The sequence below is a fragment of the Rattus norvegicus genome, chromosome X, assembly GCF_021556685.1.
Source record: "Rattus norvegicus strain SHRSP/BbbUtx chromosome X, alternate assembly SHRSP_T2T, whole genome shotgun sequence".
NCBI classification, from domain to species: Eukaryota; Metazoa; Chordata; class Mammalia; order Rodentia; family Muridae; genus Rattus; species Rattus norvegicus.
The window spans coordinates 76,011,563-76,019,651 of NC_141554.1; the positions used below are offsets into that span (position 1 = coordinate 76,011,563).

The 8,089-nt window shown below is 40.0% G+C and overlaps 1 pseudogene; it reads right to left on the reverse strand.

Moving 5' to 3' along the window:
* Window positions 1-658: 658 nt before the first annotated feature.
* On the reverse strand, window positions 659-1,312 carry Rps7-ps21 (ribosomal protein S7, pseudogene 21; annotated as a pseudogene).
* Window positions 1,313-8,089: the final 6,777 nt, after the last annotated feature.

Consider the following 8,089-nt stretch of genomic DNA (forward strand, 5'->3'; position numbering starts at 1 on the left):
TGGTTGCTTTTGCTTTGAAGATTGTCAATTATTTATTTCATTTCTTTAATAGGTGAAACATTATGTGGGTTGTTTCTTCTTCTATGAGCTATATGAGTTTTTGCTAATTGTATCTTTCTTAGAATTGGCCAACTAGATCTAGGTATGAATTCATAAGCCTAGAGTTAGTAAGGGCATCTCATTTTTATCTTCTTAATCTTGAATGGATCTGTATTAATGTTCTTTTTCATTTCTAATATTAGTAATTTGTGATTTCTTTTTCCTTTTTTTTTTTTTTTGGTTCTTTTTTTCGGAGCTGGGGACCGAACCCAGGGCCTTGCGCTTCCTAAGCAATCGCTCTACCACTGAGCTAAATCCCCAACCCCGATTTCTTTTTTCTTAATTAGTCTAGCTAGAAACAGTTTTTTAAATTAATTTTCCTCATGAAGCAAATTCTTGCTGTGTTGATTTCTTCTGCTGACTGTATGCGTTCAACTGTATTGTTCCATTTCTAATTCTTTTAAATTAACTTTATTCTTGATTTATATAAAAATAAAAAATATAAATCTATGGGAAACTGGTTGTTCAATACAGATATGCACTGTATATTGTTTAATTCAAGTTAAACATATCTATTACTTTTTTTTACTATGAATGACACTTTATTCAGTCATTTTCTTTAAAACTGAAACTCTGGGAATTCAAAATTAACATCCTTTCTTGTGAGCCTCTTGTACGCACCAGAAAAAGTTTCGACCTTGTGCTCTGCATAGTTCTGCTGTGCTTTGTCTAAATGACCTTTTATGAGCCAGCTCCCATCCAATTTCACACGGATCCTCTTATCCACAATTTCACTTGGGAAGACCAAGTCCTCAAGAATAGCATCCTATACTGCTGTCAGGGTGCACTTGTGGGGCACTTTTACTTATTTTTTGTTTGTCTTTTCCAGGTTGGCTTGGGCAGAATCCTCCTCTGAGAAATGAGGTCTACATGCTTCCCACTGAACTTTTTCTCCAATTCAGGAACTAGCTGGACTTGAATTTTCTGGAAACATTTCAGCTGAGGAACTGGTACAAAAATTATGATAGCTTTCCAACAAACACCGACTTCGATTTCCTTTGCCGTGGTGATGTTGAGTTTCCACAGCTGCGCCTTCAGATCTGAGTTCATCTCCAGTTCGGGCAGTGCCTGAGAGAAGTCAGACAAAAACTTGTCTGGCCTCTCGCCATTGGGCTTCATAATCATGGCACTCGAGCTGAACATGGCTTCATCTTTACGGAATGCTGGCTGAGGAACCAGCTATACCACTCCTGAGCATATACCCAAAACATGCTTCAACATATAACAAGGACACATGCTCTACTATGTTCATAGTAGTCTTATTTATAATCTCCAGAAGCTGGAAAGAGCCCATATCTCCCTTAACAGAGGAATGGATTCAGAAAATGTGGTGCATTTATACAATGGAATACTACTCAGCTATCAAAAACAATGACTTCATGAAATTCATAGGCAAATGGATGGAACTAGAAAATATCATTCTGAGTGAGGTAACGCAATCACAGAAAACCACACGTGGTATGCACTCACTGATAAGTGGATATTAGCCCAAAAGCTCAGATAACCCAAAGTACAATACACAGACCACATGAAACTCAAGAAGAAAGAAAACCAAAATGTGGATGCATCAATCCTTCTTAGAAGAGTGAACAAAAATATTCACAGAAGGAAATACAGAGACAAAGTATGGAACAGAGACCAAAGGAAAGGCCATTCGGAGACTACCCCACCTGGGGATCCAGCCCATATATATATCTCCACTAAACCTAGACATATATTGATGAAGCCAAGAAGTGCATGCTGACAGGAGCCTGATATTGCTGTCTCCTGAGAGACTCTGCTAGACCATGACAAATACAGAGGCGAATGCTAGCAGCAAACCATTGAACTGAGAACAGGGTTCCCATTGGAGGAGTTAAAGAAAGGGTTTGTAACCCCATAAGAACAACAGTGCCAACCAACCAGAGCTCCTAAGGACTAAACCACTACCCAAAGACTACACATGGACAGATCCATGGCTCCAGCTGCATATGAAACAGAGGATGGTCTAGTTGGGCACCAATGGAAGGAGAAGCCCTTGGTCCTGCCAAGGTTGGACCCCCCCAGTGTAGGGGAATACAGGGCAGGGAGGTGGGAAGGGATGGGTGGTTGGGTGGGGGAAAGGGGATAACATTTGAAATGCAAATTTAAAAATGTCCAGTAAAAAAAGAAAAAAAGAAAGAGCTATTTATTACTTTCTTACCATAAAAAGATGTGACATATTTTTGTTGGCATTCCTTCTAGGCTCTGCCCACAAATTACCTGGCAACAGCCAGGTAGGCCTAGCTTACTATAAAAGTGGTTGTTTGGCCCCTCTTTGCTCTCTCTGCCCCTTCTCTCTCTATGTCTCCCTTTACTCACCCTAACCTCTTTCTCCTTCTCTCCCCTCCCTGCTCTCCAGGTATTCCTAGCCAGCTTCTCTGTCTCTCTGTCTGTCTCTGTCTCCCTCCCTGTCTTCCTGTCTCCCTCCCTCCCTCCTTCCCTCCCTCCCCCCTCTCTCTTTCTTTCTTTGCCTCTCCCATCTCAACTCCACTTCCCATAAATAAACTCTTCTATTCTAAATCTGTCATATGGCTGGTACCTGGGGGGGGGGGGGGGCTTAGCATAGGCCGGCTGAGGTGCTCCCTCCCACCGCATCATACCATGATCATGATCTATAAAACATATCCTGGTCTTTTAAAAAACACAACATTTTACTTTCCCCCCCCATCCACCCCTCTTTTGCCCCCGACATTCCCCTGCACTGGGGATCCAACCTTGGCAGGACAAAGGTCGTCCCCTTCCACTGGTGCCCCAACAAGGCTATTCGCTGCTACATATGCAGTTGGAGCCCTGGGTCAGTCCATGTATAGTCTTTCTGTAGTTGTTTGGTCCCTGGGAGTTCTGGTTGGTTGGCATTGTTGTTCTAATGGGGTTGGAAGCCCCTTCAGCTCTTTCAATCCTTTCTCTAATTCCTCCAACAGAGGTCCCATTCTCAGTTCAGTGGTTTGCTCCTAGCGTTCGCTTCTGTATTTGACATGCTCTGGTTGTCTCTCAGGAGAGATCTATATCCGGTTCCTGTCAGCACGCATTTTTTAGCTTCATCAATCTTATCTAGTTTTGGTGGCTGTATATATATATATATGAGCCACATGTGGGGAAGGCTCTGAATGGCTGTTTCTTCAGTCTCTGCTCTAAACTTTGCATCCACATTCCGTCCTATGGATATTTTTGTTCCCCCTTTTAAGAAGGAGTGGGAGCATCCACATTTTGGTCATCATTCTTGAGCTTCATGTGGTCTGTGGATTGCATCTTGAGTAACTAGAGCTTTTGGACTAATATCCACTTATCAAAGAGTGCATACCATGTGTGTTTTCCTGTGATTGGGTTACCTCACTCAGGAGCATATTTTTTAGTTCATTCCATTTGCCTATGAATTTCATAAAGTCATTGTTTTTGATAGCTGAGTAGTACTCCATTGTGTAGATGTACCACATTATCTGTATCCATTCCTCTGTTGAAGGGCATCTGGGTTCTTTCCAGCTTCTGGCTGTTATAAATAAGGCTGCTATGAACATAGTGGAGCACGTGTCTCTTTTATATGTTGGGGCATCTTTTGGGTATATGCCCAGGAGAGGTATAGCTGGGTCCTCAGGTAGTTCAATGTCCAATTTTCTGAGGAACCTCCAGACTGATTTCCAGAATGGTTGTACCAGTCTGCAATCCCACCAACAATGGAGGAATGTTCCTCTTTCTCCACATCCTCACCAGCATCTGCTGTCACCTGAGGTTTTTTTTTTTTAATCTTATCCATTCTGACTGGTGTGAGGTGGAATCTCAGGGTTGTTTTGATTTGCATTTCCCCGATGACTAAGGATGTTGAACATTTCTTTAGGTGCTTCTCAGCCATTTGATATTTCTCAGCTGAGAATTCTGTGTTTAGTTCTGTACCTCATTTTAATAAGGTTATTTGGCTCTCTAGAGTCTAACTTCTTGAGTTCTTTGTATATATTGGATATTAGCCCTCTATCAGATGTAGAGGTAAAGATCTTTTCCCAATCTGTTGGTTGCCCTTTTGTCCTAATGACATTGTCCTTTGCTTTACAGAAGCTTTGCAGTTTTAAGAGGTCGATTTGTCGATTCTTGATCTTAAAGCATAAGCCATTGGTATTTTGTTCAGAAAATTTTTCCCAGTGCCCATGTGTTCGAGACTCTTCCTTACTTTTTCTTCTATTAGTTTGAGTGTATTGAAGCTACTGTTAAATATAGTTCCTCGGCCTGGTAATATCATAGCGGAACTTCTGAGACTAATTTAATACCCACTGATCAATCTTTCCTATTCCCACAATTATCTGCTGTTCCCTTCAAACTCTGTTAAACATCATTCTATTTTCAATTTCTATGAAACAAACATTTTAAAATTTGTGTTTATCTGTATATACATTGTGTGTGTGTGGGGGGGAACTTTAAGGAGTTTATTTTCTCTCTTTTTGAGTCTGAAGAATCAAATCCTAGTCACCAGGCTTGTGCAACAGGCATCTTTATCACTGAACTATCTTATTGGCTAGACTATTCTATTAATAGTCTATTGCAAATTGAATATGACAGTGCAAGTGACTGACAATGTAATTTCATTTCTTTGCATACATACCTAGTAGATTAATTGCTTGCTCACATGTTAATTCTATTTCCAAATTTTTTAAGGAATTTTTGTTTCATCCAATAGCATATATATCCTCACCAACTGTGCAGATGTTCATTTTTCTCCATATCTTCTATAGCACTTGTTACTCTAGTTTGCTTTTTATTATATCTATTCACAGTGGAATGAAATGCCATTGTGATTTTGATTTGCAAATCTTAGATAATGATATTATGCATTTACAAATCCTTGTGTTAGTCATTGTTTTTTAAAAATTTTATTTGTCTTCTATGATTAAGGTTTTTTAATTTTTAATTTTTTGACCTAATAATAAAATTAGATCACCACCCCCCTCCTTTACTTCCTCCAAACCCTCTCATATAATTCTCTTGCAAATTCATGGCCTCATTTTTCATTAATTGTTTCTCAATTGTATAATGTTACCTTGTATGTGTAGGAGCCTGACAACTTGGTATTAGATAACCATTTGGTGTGCTCTCCCCTAAGAAAGACTGTTTCTTCCACTCTTAGCATTTCTTAATTGTTTGAAGTTCTAAGACCATTCACTTTATCATACTTATTGTTGCCCTTGCCTAGATCCTGTTAAGGGAGTCATGTTGATGAGACTTTATGGGCATATAGTCCTCACTCTTCATCAAAGAAAGAGCTCTTTGCAACAGACAGGGACTACTGGAGAAAACCACAACCAATCAGAATGCAGAGTTGTGGAGCCTAGTCCCAGTTGATACATCTACATCTTAAACTCCCTCACCTAAGGCTCAAGGGTCATTGGAGAAGAGGGGCAGAAATATTGTAAGAGCTAGTAGATAGTGGAGTTTTCTGTGAGATTTTTGTCTTCTAGAATTCCACAAGCTACAGCCACAATGTCTCACCAATATGACTGTCTAAAGTGTATTTTATTAACCCTTTATCAGATCTACAGCATGTATATCAGTTTTCTATCACTGTGCCAAAATGCATGATATACTCACTATAATAATAAAATATTTTGACTCACAGTTCCATATTCTCTTTTATTTTCTTTCTTACTTTATATATTTAAGTTGTACCACATAATGTCTTGGTATATAATCATGCATGTATAGCTACATATATTCAAATGGTTACTACAACCAAGACAATTAATATAGTCATCATTTTACATAGTTGAAAAATTTAACATTCTTGTAGTAAGAGCATAGCCTTTGATTTCAAAGGAAAATTAAATGCATTGAAATATGCATTTAATTCTGAAGAAGTTACAAGGGTTATTGGGGAAAGATGAGCACATTATAAATCAAATGTTACAAAACTGCTTTATGTGAGATGTGATGGTTTGTATATTCTCAGCACAGGGAGTTGGTACTATTAGAAGGTGTGGCCTTGTTGGAGTAGGTGTGTCACTGTGGGTGTGGGCTTTAAGACCCTCATCCTAGCTACCTGGAATCCAGTATTCTGCTAGCAGCCTTCAGATAAGATGTAGAACTCTCAGCTCCTCCTGCACTATTCCTGACTGGATGCTGCCATGTTCCCACCATGGTAATAATGGACTGAACCCTGAACCTGAAAGCCAGTCCCAACTAAATGTTGTCCATTATAAGAGTTGCCTTGGTCATGGTGTCTCTTGACAGCAGTAAAGCCATAACAAAGAAAAAAGTTTGGTAGAGAGGCAAAGATTAAAACAGACACAGAAGGAACACCCATTCAGAGCCTGCCCCACATGTGGCCCATACATATACAGCCATCCAATTAGACAAGATGGATGAAGCAAAGAAGTGCAGGCCGACAGGAGCCGGATGTAGATCTCTCCTGAGAGACACAGCCAGAATACAGCAAATACAGAGGCGAATGCCAGCAGCAAACCACTGAACTGAGAATAGGTCCCCCGTTGAAGGAATCAGAGAAAGAACTGGAAGAGCTTGAAGGGGCTCGAGACCCCATATGTACAACAATGCCAAGCAACCAGAGCTTCCAGGGACTAAGCCACTACCTAAAGACTATACATGGACTGACCCTGGACTCTGACCTCATAGGCAGCAATGAATATTCTAGTAAGATCACCAGTGGAAGGGGAAGCCCTGGGTCCTGCTAAGACTGAGCCCCCAGTGAACTAGATTGTTGGGGGGAGGGCGGCAATGGGGGGAGGATGGGGAGGGGAACAACCATAAAGGAGGGGAGGGGGAGGGATTAGGGAGATGTTTGCCTGGAAACTGGGAAAGGGAATAACACTCAAAATGTAAATAAGAAATACTCAAGTTAATAAAAAAAAATTTAAAAAGTCAACCCTTAAAAAAAAAAGAAAAAAGTTTGGGATGCTAATGTACAGCATAAGGAATGTAGGGAATAATGTGTTTGCGGGGTTCTCTGCTCTCAAAATAATTGTCAAACCAAAACTATAACCAGTTACACACTATCTTCCTGGTCTCAGAATGATTGAATACTCAGGTATAATCCAAATAAACCATGTACATGGAAGTTCATAAAAGCCAGGTTTATAATAAACATAGTGTAGACATATCCAAATGGCCATCACAAGTTGGGCATATAGACAAGCTGCTGTGTAACTATGCAGAAAAACACTGGACAGCAGTGAATGCAGACAGAACATTGAGTGAGGAAAAACATGAGAGACTCTCAAAATAATTACTATTAGAATTGAAAGAAACCAGAGCCTTCAAAAGGTCCATACCACCATGTGTGTGTGTGTGTGTGTGTGTGTGTGTGTGTGTGTGTGTGTGTGTGTGTGTTTGACAATCTCCATTGGTGCACAATTCCAGGAAATACAAAGAAGCCCTCATTTCCAGAAAGCATATCTGTGTTTGCCTAGAGACAGAGAGGCGAGTGTCAGGGCAAGGGAGAGGGAAGCGTTGCTAAGGGCTAGAGAACATGTTTTCAGCTGTGGTGCTATAGGCCATGTGTCAACCTACCGATTGCATACTTGAGATGTGAGCAATTTCTCCTGTGTCAGAAATATCTTAATGCAGCCTCAAAAAGTTGAGGGAAGGAAAGCCATGAAGAAACTCATTAAACTACAGAAAAACAAGAATTCACCAGATTTCTTTGCCTTTGTGGACTCTGAATAAAAAGAGGGAGGGACTGAGGGCTGCAACACCATCAGAAGAAACAATGTTAGAAAGGTCGCAAACCTGAGGCAAAATGAGAAATCACCCTCTGGGAAGTAAATGAATTCCAAGCTAACTTACAGAAGGGCTCAGAAGGAGAACATGGCTTCCCGATGAAAAATAGAGATTACTAAAAGCAGGGGACTCAATTACTTTTATTATCATTCTTTTTATTTATTTCCTTCTTTGTATTCTTTGTTTTTTCTTCATCTTTATTTTTATTTTCTTAGTAAGGAGACCATTTATTTTTAAAGGATTTTGCAATAAA